Source organism: Belonocnema kinseyi, chromosome 9 (assembly GCF_010883055.1).
Source record: "Belonocnema kinseyi isolate 2016_QV_RU_SX_M_011 chromosome 9, B_treatae_v1, whole genome shotgun sequence".
Lineage (NCBI taxonomy): Eukaryota > Metazoa > Arthropoda > Insecta > Hymenoptera > Cynipidae > Belonocnema > Belonocnema kinseyi.
This window is the reverse complement of record NC_046665.1, coordinates 101,225,764-101,243,484: the sequence shown is the minus strand read 5'-3', so window position 1 is coordinate 101,243,484 and position 17,721 is coordinate 101,225,764.

The window sequence follows — 17,721 nt, the reverse complement described above, 5'->3', positions numbered from 1 at the left end:
GGACGAATGGTAGACCGCGTACGGACCACGCACATAGTGTATGATCTCATGCCAAAACGACTCATCTGTGAACACCACGTTTGACCAGTCGCGTTGGATATTTTCGTTCGCCCATGCCAGTCGCTTTTTAATGTGCTCCACTTTCAATAACGGTTTCAACACCATGCTCCTCCATCCATAGCCGGCAGATCTCAAACAGCGTTGTATCGTCTGCAGGCTTATATTTACTCCCCTTCTTGACTAAACTTTTTAGGCTTGTCGCAAATCATAGCTGAGGTGATTATCAAAAAGCTTGATAATGATTTTATCCTCCTTTTTCGAGGTCACACGCGTCTTACTCCTGTCTGGCAAATCGTCAACGTTTCCTACCTCTTTATAACGCTTCACCCACTTCCTTACAAAGTCCTTTGACTTTCTTATACAGCGCGCAGTCGCTGAGAAAGTCATTTTGGATTCTTTTGGATGAGTGCACAGAAAGACGGCTTCGGGCCGACTCGCGTAGGCTACTCATTGCGCAAAACGCCTTTCCCTCGATTTAAAACAAATGATACTGGGACAAAAGCTGTTATGCATCTTAGACTAATCTTCCCTGAGTCCTATACCATAGAGGCAGTGCAACGTTCAGGGGTTTTATATAAAGCATTAAGCGTATCACCGCTATGGGCGTAGTTCTCATTTCTCCTGTCTAACCCCCAAACGCTAGCGTTTGTAATAGTCGCAGTCTGTCCTGCATCGTTTAAAGATCCTCCCGTGGCCACCGGACACGGTGCCTTGGTTTAAGAACAGCGGAGTAGAGCCATACAAGCAGCTTAGGCCATAGACCCTACGTCAACCCAAATACTGCTATAACACATCGTTCAATAAATCCCGAGACTAACAACGAAAACAACATTTTTTTTCAAAAATCATTTTTATTCATCAACATAATCTCCTTTTAGAGTGATACAATCTTTCCAACGCCTTTCCAACATTTCTATACCATGTTTATAGAAAGATTTATCCTTTGCTTCAAAATAGGCTTCAGTTTCGGCAATGACCTCATTCGAGCCAAATTTTTTTCCCTGGAGCATTTTTTTGAGATCAGCAAAGAGATAGTAGTCGCTAGGGGGTAAATATGGCGAATACGGGGGGTGGGAAAGCAAATCACAGCCCAACTCGTTGATTTTTGCCATTGTTTTCATGGACTTGTGGCATGGTGCATTGTCTTGGTGAAAAACGATTTTTTTCTTCTTCATGTGCGGTAGTTTTGCTGCAATCTCCCCCTTCAAACGTACCAACAAGTCAATATAATAATCACTATTGATCGATGTACCTTTTTCCAGGTAGTCAATGAAAATGACGCCATGTGTATTCCAAAAAACAGACGCCATGACTTTGCTAGCAGGCTGCTGCGTTTTTGGACGATTTGGGCGGCTTTCGCTAGCCTTGCGCCACTCAGATGATTGCCGCTTCGACTCCGGAGTGAAATGATGTATCCATGTTTCATCCATGGTCACGTATCGACGCAGGAAATCCTTTTTATTGCGAGTAAATAGCGATAAACAGCTCTCTGAATCGTCGATACGTTGCTTTTTTTGTTCTATTGAAAGCAATCGCGGCACCCACTTGGAAAAAAACCTTTTTCATGCTCAATTTTTCATGAAGGATTTTAAATACGCTTCCAGATTATATCTGTGCCATTTCTACAATCTCACGCGCCTTTAATTTGCAATTTTTCATTACGATTTTTAAAACTCCACTCACATTTTCCGGTGTAACGGCTTCCAATGGCCTACCCGAACGTTCCGCATCGTTTGTGTCCGTACGACCACGTTTAAACTCAGCATACGAATGACAAATCGTTGATTTGGATGGAGAGGAGTCCGAGTAACGTTTCTCAAGCCACTGCTGGGCTTGTACGGTGTCTTTACCCATTAAAAAACAATGTTTAATCCACACGCGAAACTCGCTTTGTTCCATTTTTCAAACAAATTACAAAGTGACTTTACTCTAACCTCGATAACTCTGCTGTTTGTGGTCCAATCGACGTGAAATTTTTACACGTTTCATGTGAAGGTTCGCACTCTAGGAAAACGTGACTAGTTTGGTACTACTAGCACCATCTCTGGGTTAGTCTCGGGACTTATTAAACGATGTGTTACATCCAAAAAGTCACGAAAAACTTCCAGCATTAGATCTCCACGCGCTTCCCTCAGTTCAGTTTGCTATCTAGGATTATTTCCAGATATTTAACCGAATCTGAAAACATCAGCCTGCTAGCAAAAAATACAGGAACGTCAACTTTCGGCACTTTGTAGTTGCTGGTGAAAATTACCAGGCTGGTAGTTTCTGCGCCAACCTTGTAAGACCCATCAACGCTTCCAGGTGAGCCCGCCTGACTAGGATTACAAAGAAACCCGCATAACCCCATCTGGTTTCGAGTCTCGTTCGGTGTAGCATGCTTGCTATCCACCTTACTAGCTGGTTTTTGTACGCAACACCTCAAAGCTTCTCGACAGATGACTTCTGGATGAGTATTGATGAAAGTACCCCTTATATCCCAGAACGTGTCAAAGCATACCTGTTTTGCTCTAGCTGCTGCTGCAATTTTGAAACAACAGTATGGAGAACCTTTTCTGCCAATAAGCCTGCGTGAAAAGCTTGCTGCCCTCTGTGTCGTGGGAATGACAAAATCACCTGATTCCTGATATATCTCTCCAAGAGCTTCTCCAACGTCTTTATGATAAAAGACGTTAGGCTGATCCGTTTAAAACCTTTTGCAGCAGTGTAACTGTTCTTGACAGGTTCGGCAATTAAGACCACTCTACCGCTCTTCCATGCCAATAGCACGCGTTTTAGAGCAATCATTTCCCCAAATAATTTTGTCAGTGGAAAGATGATAAAATCCATGCCATTTTGTAAAAGTACGGGATAGATGCCATCCAATCCTGGTTATTTTTTAAAGGCAGGATGACCATAACGCCCATTCCAACTTTTTGCTGTGTGCGAACTTGGCGGAGAAATTCCAATCGGTATTCTCTAACTCGTTCTCTTTCTAATTTTCTTTCCACATTCTCTTCTTTCTCTTAGTCGGTTTGGATTTGCTGAAAACCTAGCAAGTGAGCTTCCATCATGTGGTTCAGCGTTGCTTCTTCAACTTCGGCAAACTTGCCATTTTCGAGCCTTATTAGCCCAAAGCGAGCTTCCGGACTTTTTGCCAGGATCTTGTGGAGACTCACTATTTCCGGAATGTCTTTCGATTTCTCGCAGAAACCCCTCTAATTTTCCTGTTTATACTTTCTTATATTTGTATTGTATTCAAACTAGGGTGTCTTGTATATGTCCTAGTCTGAAAGGAATTTAGTTCTATTTGACCTGTTGCACAATGCTCTTGTATTTTTACGGAGTGTTTGTAAGTGGTTATTCCACTATTCCGCTTTTTTCTAGTCTGAATTGTACTTTTAGTGCAAATGTTTCCATATAATGTAGTCAGATCCCTCCACAGAAAATTCGCGGTGGACTTCAACTCATCAATGTTACCATAGTTTGTGGAGAATTCCACAAGCCTTCCCTTGTGTTCGAACGATTGATTTTGAGATGGGTGATTGTGGGACGAGGCATGTAGGTATCTGTTTATATGTGTGGATTTTCTGTAAACTTCATGTCCTAATGCGTTATCAAATTTTTTGTAACCTAATACTAAATTAAAAAACTAAAACTAAATTAAAAACCAAACAGATAAAGGTAACTTACAAAAGAAATAACAAAACTTTAAGCAAATCTTAATACAGAACGATTACATAAACAAACAAATTGATAAAGCAATAAGAAAATGCACTAAAAAAAGTGAACACAACCTCAAAAATAAATTAATAATAAATTTATTATATAAACATATATATTTATATATATAATATATAATAAATAAAAAATAAATGAAAGTGCAAAATTATATGAAAATTTTGAACATCGCCTTTTTGAGAAATTTTGAAACAATATTCTGCGAATAGTTCTCATGAAATAAAATATTTGAAATTTGCTTATAAACCGGTTTTAATTTTGCCGAATTATCGTAAAATTTCAATTTCCTAGGTGTACGTACCTTGGAAAGCAACATAAAATTTTTCGAAATTTCTCATTTTAATAGGTGTCGAAATATTTGACGGTAAATATATCAATTCTAGCACAAATTTATTTTTTATAGAACCATAATTGGAAACGATTAATTGGACAAAAAAGCACAGAAAAAAGAAAGTGTTAATGAAGCACCAATATCAGGGTACCATATACCTGCAACAATAATGACCTTTGCGGTGTGAATGCTGCACCGTAATGTAGAGTACAGATTCCCAATCACTTGGGGTACGATCACTTATGGTACGAAGTACCTACTACTTTGAATACGACATGTCCGATTCTTGTGGTACGAAATGAAAAACGTTTCGGTGTCTTTGCGATGTCGTGAAGACATCGTCAGATCATACGACTTATTTACGATATCGTAAAGACACCTTAACGACATGGACATAGGATGTCGTAAAGTTATCGTAAAGATGTCGTAACGATGTCATAAAGACGTCGCCAAACTTTGTGTCCACTGGGGGCCTAGACAAATTTTCTTTAACGGCCCCTAACAATTTGCCCCATGCGGTCACTAATAAAAATAGGGAAACCCCATCAGGCCCTCAACAATACCCCATTAAGATTTCTATATGGGATATGCCGAAGTATCACAAAAATTGCTTTTAAAATTAATAAAGTGAGGTGAAATAGACTGGGGATGTTAATAATTCTTGGTTTTTATTCATTGTACTTGTAAATACGATGTGTTCCTTGAGATGACATGCTGAATTTTACACAATTGCGTTCTTTTATTATAGTAAACTTTTGAATTTGTAACGGATCACGTTCAAATAATGAATTCCTACACGTCAATGGCATCTAGGATAAACTGAAATCCAGACAGGTTGACTTAAAATCAAGAAATAACTAGATTAACGTAAGCAAAATTTTACTCGTGTTTTTTGCGATTTTGCGATTAGAAATTTTTGAAAATAATACTAAATTCAAAATTTATGATGAAAGCGAACTACTGGGAACTTAAAAATAACCCAAATTTTACCAAATTTAACTTATATATCGAGTGCTTGTATATTAACAAAGTGGATAGTTTTTTGCCATAAAGTAATAGTTTTAATAAACAGTTGAAGAATAAAAAAATTAAAACTTTGTTTTTATTTCTTTAAACTTGTATATACATGGGAACAAGAGTCACTCTTAAAGATCGACCACTGTAGATAACACCGTGAGTCATATCGCAGTCTGTATCTCAATTTTTATTCATCATTATGCAGTCGACCCAGACAATACAATTTTTTCGGGATGGATTTTTTTCGGCTACATATAATGTGAAACTTGATTTTAACATTCTTAATTTTTCGACTTTGGCGTAAATTTTGTCGCATTGAGGCAATCCAAATTTTCGTCAGCGCTTTGCACACAATGCAACAAAGTATTTTCGAAATAGCAGGAAATATTCGGAGTTGAATTTCTATTAAGGTGCTTAATATGAAGTGTGTAAATTCAAAAAGAGTCGGTTAGGTGGATTTATGTATTTTCTGGATTGAACGTCATACAGTATTAAATATTTAAATTAATTATTGAATGCGATAATTTACATTTAATTTTTTAATTGTGTGATTGTACTTGGAAGGCACACAACGCCAATAAGCAGAATATTTACAACAACAAGAAATACTTCTAAAAATGTATCCCAAATGTTTATATCAGACTTAATATTTCTATGGTTAATAGCCTCTTCGCCGTAAAAACACAGATTAAAAAAAAATAAAGAACTTAAAAAGGCTTGAAATGTTGTTTTTATTTTGTTTAAGCTTGTATACGAACGTATCACAACAGGATTAACTGTAGGTGGTTGAGCACGTAACAGTTACAAAAGTGACCATAAAAAAAACTAAGGATAAAATTTTTCGTAGGTAATTTTTTAGAGGGATAAAGTTTTATTTAGACAACTTCACGTCTTTCAAAATACATTTGCTGTCATGAATAAACCAGAGAAACTTTACCCGATATTCGGTTAATCTTTATGGTGTGAAGTTAATTGTTGTCTCAGGTAATTTTTACGTTGAAATTAAAGTAAAGTTTATCGTTCGTTTTTTCTGTGATATTCAAACACTTTCACTACTTCTGGCCCCAATAGTTGGGATATTTGGCATGATCTCATTTAAAACAAAGTGTGAGTCTAACGCTGATTTCAGGGTACCACATACCTGTAGCAAAAATTAGTCTTGATAGTGTGAATAGTACTAATTCATAAGGTATCTTTTTTCTCGAAATTGGGGTGCGAAATGTCACCTACTGTCAATTATTTTTACAGTTTGGCGGCAAAAACTACCCAGTGGGCACAAAATTTGGCGACGCCTCTACGACATCGTTATGACATCTTTACGACAACTTCACGACATCCTATGTCCATGTCGTTAAGTCGCCTTCACGATATCGTTATGACATCTTTACGACAACCTTACGACATCCTATGTTCATGTCGTTAAGTCGTCTTTACGATATCGTAAATATGTCGTATGATCTGACGATGTCTTTGCGATATCGTAAAGACACTGTAATGACATGGACATAGGATATCGTAAAGTTGTCGTAAATATGTCGTAACGATGTCATAAGGACGTCGCCGAATTTTGTGCCTACTGGGTATGAACGAGTTTCGTATCCCAACTACGAGCGAGATGGAACACCATCTTGAAATTACCTGCAACAAAATTGATCTCAGAGTTTTTACTGTTATGACTACTGTTATGACTGTACTGTACTGTTATGACTGTAAGTCTCGCTTTAATTAATTCAGTAACGACTTGATCACAGCACTTGCCCGCAATCTATAAATAGAAAAAAAAAATTTTTTTATATTCATGTTAGAATTTCTCGCACAAATTAACCCTATTGGGGGCCGTTAAAAAAAAAGTTTTACTGGGGGGGGGGGGGAAGTACTGTTTTTGTGACGATTTGCGACATACTCGTAGTTGAGCAGAAGGCGAGGACGTTGAAACTGCGTCCGAGTATAAAACAACTTTACTACCATGATGCATACGATACTTTATCTGAAGTAGGCAGAATAAGCGCTCTTTTTCTGTAAAATGGCGCTTGATTTTACCGCGTTCGCACACGCATAGGGTGATATTATAAGTTCAAAATCCACCTGTTGGTTTAACGTAGTTTTAAGATGAATTCTTCTCATTCTTTTCATTCAATTTTCTTTTACTTCTGACTCACTTCTTCCCTCTTGCTGTCATTTCACGTGCCGCTCGTCGCGGTACAATAAAGTGCTATTTTACTGCTGCTCCGCGGGCAGATGAAGTGTGCTTTTTCTGCCTATTTCAGATCAATAATATTTTGTATGTACCTTAATATCTTTATGTTTGTTGACTTTATCAGGACACTTGTCTCATTTTTTTGTTGTGGCGTCATACATTTAAATGTATCCGTTCTGGATATCAGGCTGTGACAAACATTTGGTTATGTATAAATTTATTAGGCTAACCTATTTAGTAGAAAGAAGAATAAAACTATTAGAGATATTTATTCATTTTTTTAATTGAATAAATATTTAGCGGTTAAACATTATTTTCATCAACTGACCCAAAAAGGTTTTTCTAATTTATCGCGGCCTGACTCATTTTTTCTGTAGATTCTGGATATCTACCAAGTGTATACGTCTCAAACTCGGTTGAGTCTTTTGCGAAGACTGTCTTTAGAGATTGGAACTGTTATGTTTAAACTTTTATTATTTAATTTGTAATATATTTAATGTAAATAATATAAAGCATAATTTCTTATGTGCACCTACTCAGAAAATCAAAGGGATGCAGAAGTAGGGAATGTGATGGAAAGTGGGGGAAATGATTATGAGGGGAGGGTTGGTAGAATAGAACGGGAGGATTATACTAAATACTTATCACGTAGAATGTTTATTTAATCGGTAAAAGAAGAAAGAGTGATTAATGGATCATGAGTTAAAGTTTCGGCGAAGGTAACGTTGGGTAGAGAAAAATAAGTTTTTCTGAAATCTTTGTTTAAATTTTTAGAAAATGCTGATATCAAGTTGTATACAACCACATGTTTACAACGCCAGAAAAGCGGCTGTAAATTCCATATGTCGCTAACACTGTTTATGTTAATCACCAAACAATTTACTTCAATTAAAAATATATTCTAGATAATAATATTCAAATTACATGGCTTAATAGGAAAATTAATCTAAATATTCAAAGATCTTGTTTGCGATAATTTAAGCATTCATTAAAATCAAACTGCATTCTTATCTTTACGTGAATGACACCTATATTCGCTTTTGGGAATATGAAGAAAAAAAATTAATTTTGAACTAAAAGTTTAATAATTGAGTGCTTAAATGATAAAATAGTAATATGTTAACATTTTACTAATGTAATAATTAAAACATCTGCCCAACGCACAGTGGAAAAATGACTTTTTTGCTTCAAAATAACGTACAGCCAACAAATATCGACAGATTTAGACAACAAAAATCTAAAAAAAGTTTGTAAGATTTTTAAGAGCGTCTTCGAACCTTCTATTCAAAATAGGCCTTCAATTTTTTTTAAATAAACAAATATGACGAAAGAAATGGCCATTTTTTCTATTTGACGTTCCCGGTGCTCATCAATAAAATGAAAATTGTTGAAATCGTCGAAGTTTCATAGAGTAACATTGGTTAAAGATATTCTAATATTATATGATAAAAAAACAAAAATTGTTGCAAACAAATTATTTGTTGAAAGAATTTTTTCACGCTTTTTCATAATTTTACGCTTTTAAAGTAAAATTACAAGAAATTTGGATAAAAACAATACAATGACGAAGAAATTTCTTCATGAGATTATTATTGTTAATAATATAAACAAATTTCATGAAAAACTGCATTATTTGTGAATTCTTCGAAACAACATTTTTTGTTTTTTCTTTCTAATTTTTTTAAATTAGGAACTTTATGCTAATTTTAAACAATTTCATAATTTGTTAATTGATCTTATCATTTTTTAAACAAATGCATTATTCGTTTGTTTTTTTTAATACTAGCGCTTTCAGTTGGGAACTTCATGACAACTTCTGCAACATTCATAAATAGTTGATACATTTTATGACATTTTTAACAATCTTAATAAACAAATTTTATTATTGGGGCATGTGTCTTCGGAATTTTTTTTCCTATGCCAGTTCTGTGTCAATTCTGGAACAGCGTTATATGTCAAAAAATATTTGCAGAACAATTTAAGAACAGGGTTACAAAGTAGCATTGTTTTATAATAGTTGCCGAAACACACATGTAACAGTTGTACGATATAAATTTGTTCTGTGGTCGTTTATTAACAATTCTGGAACAGTGTTATATTTCCAAAAATATTTTTATAATAATTTGGGATCAGGGATACATAGTAACCTTCGTCTGTAATAGTGCCGTAACAGACATGTAACAGTGTTACGATGTAAATTTCTTCTGTGTTCTTTCAGTAACAGTTCCACAACAGTGTTGCAAGAATATGCACTCTGAATCCCTTGGACCCCTCCGGTCCAAGAAGAGAGACGAGCGCTGAGCGCCGGTGTGGAGCCCAGGTGCATGCTGCACATGGAACGTTGCCAAATAAAACTTTTATAACGCGTTAACGGTTTTCCATATACTTTTTTAAAATCTATTTAAATCTATTTTGATGAATTTTATTTGAAATTTTTTGCAAGATTTAGGAAAATATTATTTATTTATACTTCACATCGTCAAGCAAAAAGTGAAACATAACCTCGAAATTCGATTGTAATCAGATCGGTCCAAGCTGGGACCGACATTAGTTCCGATCCAAGCTTGGACCAGGGACATTCTTGACTTGGACAAAAAATTCCGTTCCACTTAGTTCATATTTTTAATAACACAACTTCACAGACGATCCCCTACACATATAATCGCACACTTAAACCCGTTGAAAAATTATTATGTACTTAGCAGATGACTTAGCGGCTAAGGCATCTGCTAAGTACATAATAATTTTTCAACGGGTTTTCAATTGGCTTAGCCAATTGCGCTATCGAACCGCCTGAACGTTCGTGACAAAATCTCGGCCATACTTTTTTCCTGAAAAAACCGGGGTCCCCTCAAGAATACATTTATTATTTTTTGATCTTCGAAATATTATGAGAAGCTGGTTTAAAAAATTGTAAGGTGTAAATTCAGAAATGAAACGCCTGACTTTCGAAGAAGACAGTATGCCCTTAATGTTCAATTTCTGTAACACGTGTGACATTTTATTGATGCAACAGTTATATCACATTGTGATATACTTGTTTCATTACAGAATTCCAGAACTGTTACGCATCCTTACGGTAACAGCGTTACAGAACAGTGTGTCCATCTTATTCCATTCCTGTAACGCGTGTGACATTGTATTGATGTAGCAGTTTTATCACATTGTGATATACTTGTTTCATTACAGAATTCCAGAACTGTTACGTATACGTTGATATCATTTAGAACTGAGAAATTAGTGGAGATATTTGAATTTCTATCAACGGAAGATAGAATTTAAAAAATATTACATTTAATGAGTCAAGTTTTTTATGAAAAAAAAACCCGCTGTGATGGTTCGAGAAAATATTTGTTTAAGAGAAAACTGTATAATTCATACAAAACTGCAATAAAATAAAGCCAAATAGAGTTTCAATAGTCTTTCCTTAGAATAATAACATTAGCTATTTGTCATTTGAATTGAATAAAGAATTACAGTTTCTCTCTGCGACGAATGCTAAAAGAATCAAAATAACTGTAGTTAAATAAAAATTTTAAACATTCCAAAGCATCCTTAGGTTTGATAAATTGAAATTGCTAAATGCACGCATAGTAATAATAAATAATTTTGGATATAATATACCTATTTCTTCCTTTTTTTATGGCTGGTCGAAAGATCTGATTGATTAACCGGAAATTGAACATCTTGGGGTATGTCAGGTATCTCAAGAAATCCAGGGCTCTCAAGAAGTTCTATAAAGAGCAACTGTACCATTTTTCTTCAGAAAAACGCATCCTATTGAAATATGATACATACCAAATTTGTAGACATTTTTAGTAAACAATTTTTGTTCATTACTTTTTTTCTGGTCTTCTATCGCTTTTTCAATAATTTAATTTCTTTATTTTTATATTGTTTTTTGAAAAATAAAAAAACTATGCAACCTAGCAAAAAGTCAATAATAAACAATCTGTAGATCCCTATAAAAATTGGGAATAATCCATGCCAAAGAATAGACAAAATTTCCGATTCTTTTTACAGTACAATTTTAGCGCACTCTCGTTTTTTTGGCACGTGTCTTTTTTCATATTACATTTCACAAAAAGTTTTCTCGGAAATTTGGACAGTAATTGGATCACTCTCGTTTCACAATCATGAGCAAAGCATTTCACGTGTGTGCATAAAAACTGTATTACTGGGTCATGAATAAAAATTATATTACATTTTTAATTGTGCATTTCTTTCATTTCGAACTGTTAATTATTATATTTACATCGAAAAAATTCGATTCCCTGTGGATATATACGCAATTTTTCCCAAATGGCTTTTGGGCGCCAATTTTTCCCAATTAGACGTTTTTTTCAGAAAAACATAATTGACCGAATTCATTTCTAATCAGACAGGTTCTACACTTGAAGTCGCAGAATATCTGCCGTGAAAAATATGTCGTTTATTATAGAAAATTAGGCGATACGTATTTTTGCGATTTTTGAAAAAAAAAATGTTTCACGAATTTATGCTTATTTGAATTATTCCGCTTTGTTTTTCAACCCCCCCCCCCCCCCCCCCCCCCATTTTTCTTTTAAATTATATAACTTTTGACCTGATTTATATATTTAAGACTTCTTCCCACAGTCTGGTAGAGTTTATCGCCTTTTTCATAATCCGAAAGAAAATTTAGAAAATGTTCACAATTAACAAAATAGCGGCAGTTTTTCTGAAAATACTAAAAGTCGATTTTCCCAAAAAACCCACTTATATTTTTTATCGATTTTTTGTTAAATTTTAAATATCATAACCATAAGGAAAATATCATGTGACTTTAATCCGGGCTAAATACCTTTGATGGCCAGAAGAATTTTTTCATCAAATGGAATTTTCGTATATTTCTTGCTTACAACAGATATGCAAAAATGCAAATAAACTAGTTTGCCCAGCTAAAAAAGTTTTTACAAAAAATTTCTGCACTCATTTGTGATATCTTGTACCATTTCCGAGAAAAATAAAAAAAATGCAATATTCATAAAGAAAAAACTTTTCTTGGCCACAAGAATGTCTTAGCACACATAAAACATATAGAATAGCTATTTATATGAACAAAAAGCTTAAACCAATATTTTTTTCAATAAAAAGGTTGGGGTTTAGGGCTTTTTACATAAATTTCCCATATGTTTCTAGTCCTTCAGCTTGTTTTTTTATAAATTAAATATATAATGGAATGAACAATTGAAATTAAAAAATGTTCCTTTTTCTATCATTATGTAATAGTTTAATGTTTATGCAAATTTAGATTCACAATAATAGTTTAAACTCGAAAAATAAATTCAATTGACAAACGACTTTCACACGAAAACGAAATCGTACACGTTATCATGAATTAGTAAAGAAATTTTTTATAGAACTTTTTTAACCGTAAAAACTTTTTTCATTACATTTTTCCGCATCCGTTATTGTAAGCAAGAAAAATACGAAAATTCGATTTTACCAAAAAAAAATTCCTCTAGCCACAAAAGTTATTTAGACCGCATAAAACTAGCAAGATATTTTTCTTATGATAGTACAAAATTCAACTACAAATAGATGTGTAGGCTTTTTGAGAAAATCGACTTTTAGTATTTTCAGAAAAGCCAACGCATTTTGTTCATTTTAAAAATTTTATAAATTTTCTCGCGGATTTTCAAAGAAGGTAATAAACTCTACCAGAATCTGGAAAGAAGTATTATCTTCCATATCTCGATTAGGTTGAGAGTTATATAATGTTAAAGAAAAAATTGGGTTTTTTTAAAAACAAATTGAAAAATTCCAATACGTATGACTTCATGAAACACTTTTCTTTTACAAATCGCAAAAATAAGTATCGTCTAATTTCCTCTAAAACACAACATATTTTGTTCCCTAGAAATTCTGCAAATTCAAGTGTAGAACCTACCTGATTTAAAATGGATTCGGTAAATTACTTAATACAATAAATTGCTTTTATATTAGGTTATATGCACTCCGACCATAAAAATGCCATTTTATTTACTGCTCTGAATTTTGGATTAACAAAACTTGCATATTAAAATCACCTATACATTCTGATATTTTTTTAGAGCTTATATTTAATTTGCCGCGAGGGTTGACGCTACTCAGCGTGGACATTGGATGAAAAAATGTACATAAGAATATTCCGGCTTATATTTCCAACTAATTAAAATTTTTTAACGGGCCATAAATAAATTCTGAAGAGATCTCTGAAATTCAATTTTTAATAAAATTGATATATTTTTTTTAATCAAATATAAACTTAGCAAAAATACAAAGTTTTATGTTTTCGATGGATTAACAATGCAGAAATAGTTTGGTCTGATTCAGATTAATGTATATTCAATAAATGCAGATTTGCGAAATACTATTTAAGAGTGAGTGATAAGTGGATAAGGTTGTATTAACAATTGTGTTGTCATAAAAAACAGTCTGAGATTTTGTAATGATTTTGAATATTTATAAAGTGACTTTTTTCTGTAATACAATTTGAAGTCATATAGGGCATTATAAAAATAAATAGAAGTATCTTTCTCATTTTTATAAACAGATAATATAAACAAATGCAAAGTTTCAGACATTTTTTTAGGATTTTAGTACTTTTTTGGATGTTTATTTCAATTGGTTTGCAAGTAATACTTCAGGGCAGCAGAATGGCATTTTATGGAAAATTTTGTTGTTATTAGCAAGTAGCAAAAATAAAATTTGCTGTTTATGCAATTTTTTAAACTTCAAGGTAATTTTTTAGAAATTTCCTTTAATTGGTTTGCCAGTTATATTCGGGTGCAGTGCATTGATAAAATTTAGGAAAAATGTGTTCCTTTAAATAAATTCTAGGTACTTGGTCTGGGAACTTCTTTTAATTGCTTGATTTGATTGAATTGGCTGAAAAATGTATCGTCTTTAAATGAAGAAAAAAAGAGCTCCAAGCAGGAATAAAGCGGTCTAGCCAAGCATAGTTAAAAAATCGATCCTTTTATGAATCTGCACACAATTTTTAGTTAACCTACAATGCGAATTTGTTTATACTGATTACATTTTTCATAAAATGCTAATTTACTCTTCGAGAATATTTCTAACAAACTAATTGAAACAAATTTACAAACAACGCTTCCTCTGTGAGGAAAAAAAAGTACCATAAGACTTAAAAAAATGTCATAAACAGCAAGTTTTCTTATGCAATTTGATCATAAAAATTAGATTTTTCATAACATGTCAGTGTAGTACTTCGGGATTTCACTAGTAAACCACATGAAACAAACTTCAGAAAAAGTACCTCATACTTTAAAAAATTGAACGAACAGTGCATTTTTTTGTGCCATTTCTCTATAATAATCGCATTTATCATAAAATGTCAATGTAATGCTCCGGAATATTACTGGCAAACTAATTGAAACAAATTTTCAAAAACAGTACCACAAACTTTCAAAAATTGCTTAAACTCTGCACTTGTTCATTCTATTTGTTTGTGAACATGAGAAATACACTTCCATTCATTTTTATAATGTTTGTATATGACTAAAATTGGATTACGTACAAAAGTCTTTATAACCTCTTCTGACCGGCATCATGAAAGCAAAAATTTTTAAATTTAATTTTCATGGATCTATTATTTTTTAGTCCTAAAAACATAGAATATATAGGCGTATATCGTTTAGTGTACATATTTTCGTATATAAATGTGTGTCCACATATGTGGACACCAGTACTACCTGGAATAAAAAGTTCGAGAAAAAGTGATTCTAAAACTATATTGTTTACTTGAAAATAGTTGCTCTATAGTATATTGAATGTCTTTTTTTATAATAATAAAATATTTTTGAAAGTTTTTAATACAAATCAGTAAGAACAATTACTGGATCAGCAACCAACTCTCTACTGACGCACTTGCACGAAAGACTGGTGTACACATACGTGGACAAACTGAAATTATTGTGCAAATACTAAAGATTGACTTTTTTGATATTTGTCTTAGGACATATGTTTCGCCTGCTTAAACACTACCAACATTGTATAATAAGAAAACTTCCAAATAAATAAATATGTTTATAGCAATTTTTGCTTGATAACTTACGCGACACATTTTGCTTTCTTCCAATTTCAGTTATAAAGGACAAAAATTAATGTTTAATTCAAGATCGCGATTGATCCTCGTAGTGTATTAATTAGTGAAGGTAATGATGCCGGCGGTTTCATAAAAAATATGTAAGGCATGTCACCATTTTAAATTCAATACAGTGAAACTCTTCTATAGCGCCGATTTTGGGGCTGACGGTGGAAGGGAACTAACTCATAGTCCGTTCCGTTTTTGTTTGTTCACACCTGACTGCTTGCCTGAGTGACAATTGCAGAACCACGTACCGCGCGCAGGTCCTGTTAACCCTACCTGCGGCGCGGCGTCAATTCTCGGAAGAGCTATACAAGGGAGGGCTATTGAAGGGTTTCACTGTATCTATCCACATATGAGGACATCGGTCAGAAGAGGATAAATTTTGAAAATTATTACAAAATGGCATACTGGTGTTTTTTACAATGCAATTGAACCACCGGTTCGGTTGTTCAAAACAAATAATCAATGTATTATAAAATTTTAATTATTATTTCGCAAATCTGTATTATCGTTTATATAACCGATTTTCTATTTATATAATATGAACAAAACACATCATGGAAAAGAGAAAGTGTCTTCCAAGTTAAACAGCCATCTATTGTAATTTCTAAAATTTGGGTATATTTGATAGATTATGAAAAATCGGTGACGTTAATTCTGTGTGGAAAAAAGCCCGCAAGTGGGAAAAAACCGCAAAAACTTGTTAATTTATATTATAGAAGGAAAGATGGGAAAAGAAGAAGAAAAGGAATGGGATTAATATTAGTTTTTGACGCACCTCCCCATATTGTACATACATAAGTTATGATTAATCGGATAAAAATTTTGTAGATTAGGAGTCCATATTCGGGTTTTAGACTCGAGTGTCTATTAATAATGGGATTTAAGCGCGAGAGAACCCCGAGAGCTTTCCCTTTAGTTTCATGGATATGCTGCTTCCAATTAAGACGTTTGTGAAGTTTACCCCCTAGGTATTTTACGGAATTTTTCAATTCTATTGACTCGTTAAACATTTTGGGTGGATCAATTATAACTGGTCTTCTAACTGAAAAAAGAATTGATTCTGACTTTGCTACGTTTATTTTTATTCTCCATAGTTTAGCCCAAGCCTCGATGACTTCAACAGTTTTGTTAAGTAGTTTTCAAATTTTTGGAACGGACCAGGAAGAACTGAATAACGCGGTGTCATCTGCATATAGTCCAATTGAAACTTCGGGGACGTCAGGGATGTCGTTTACGTAGATAATAAAGTAAACTCTGCAAAGATGTATGCTGACCCATCAGTTATAGGCGGTGCAGATGATTTCACTTGTGTCTGACTTTTGCAGTCAGCCACCTACTGGGAATCTGCCGGTACTAACAAGGAAGGTATTTTAGGTGCCCCCCCTCCCCCCGATTTGATTCTCCCTGATATATGTTGTAGTACTAAAAAAACTAAGCGACAATTTTTTTTTATCTGCAGAAAAACACTTTAAAGGGGTGAAACAACCTCTCAAAATAGGGGTCTCAAGTTTCTATTGTATAGTTTTGTGTATAAAAACTAAATTCATTTAGAACAAACCTACTGGAAAAGTTACCTTGTGATAAAAATGAAGTAAAATAGAGTCCCTCCAACAAGAATACAAAAAGTAACTGGGGGTAAATCACCACAATAATGATATTCGTCAAAAAATTGTCAAAAACATCATGATTTCTTACAACACGAACATCGAATGTCAGCGATATTTGTACAGCCTAATATGTCACTATGTGTTTTACAAGAATCACCGAAGCTAAAGTCCACCGCATTTTTGAATTTATCTACTTTTTCTGATATATATATATCTGCTTTTGTACCATGAATATTTAGAACGATTAGTACATCTTGGCGAGGTTAACTGATTACGCGCCAAAGCCTAAAGCTTAATAATATTGTTCCTGATAGGTAAATAAAAATAACAAAATCGGAAAAGTGACGCACATAATTTTTCCAAACTCTAAACCCAAATAATTACGTCTAAAAGATGAATTTTTCCTGTTGGAATAGTATTAAAATTTACATTCAAAATCACCTTGTTTTTTCGCAACATAAAATTTACCACAAATTGTACAATAATAGAATATGTGAAAACTAACGACATGAAAGATTTAATATTCGTTGTCAACTATTCTATTATTGCACATTGTGTGATAAATTTTATCCTGCGAAAAAAGGTGATTCATTTACAACATATCGCATAATTTAAAATTAAACAAACCTTGAAAATATTGCGCACAAGACTTCATTATAAAAGTTAATAA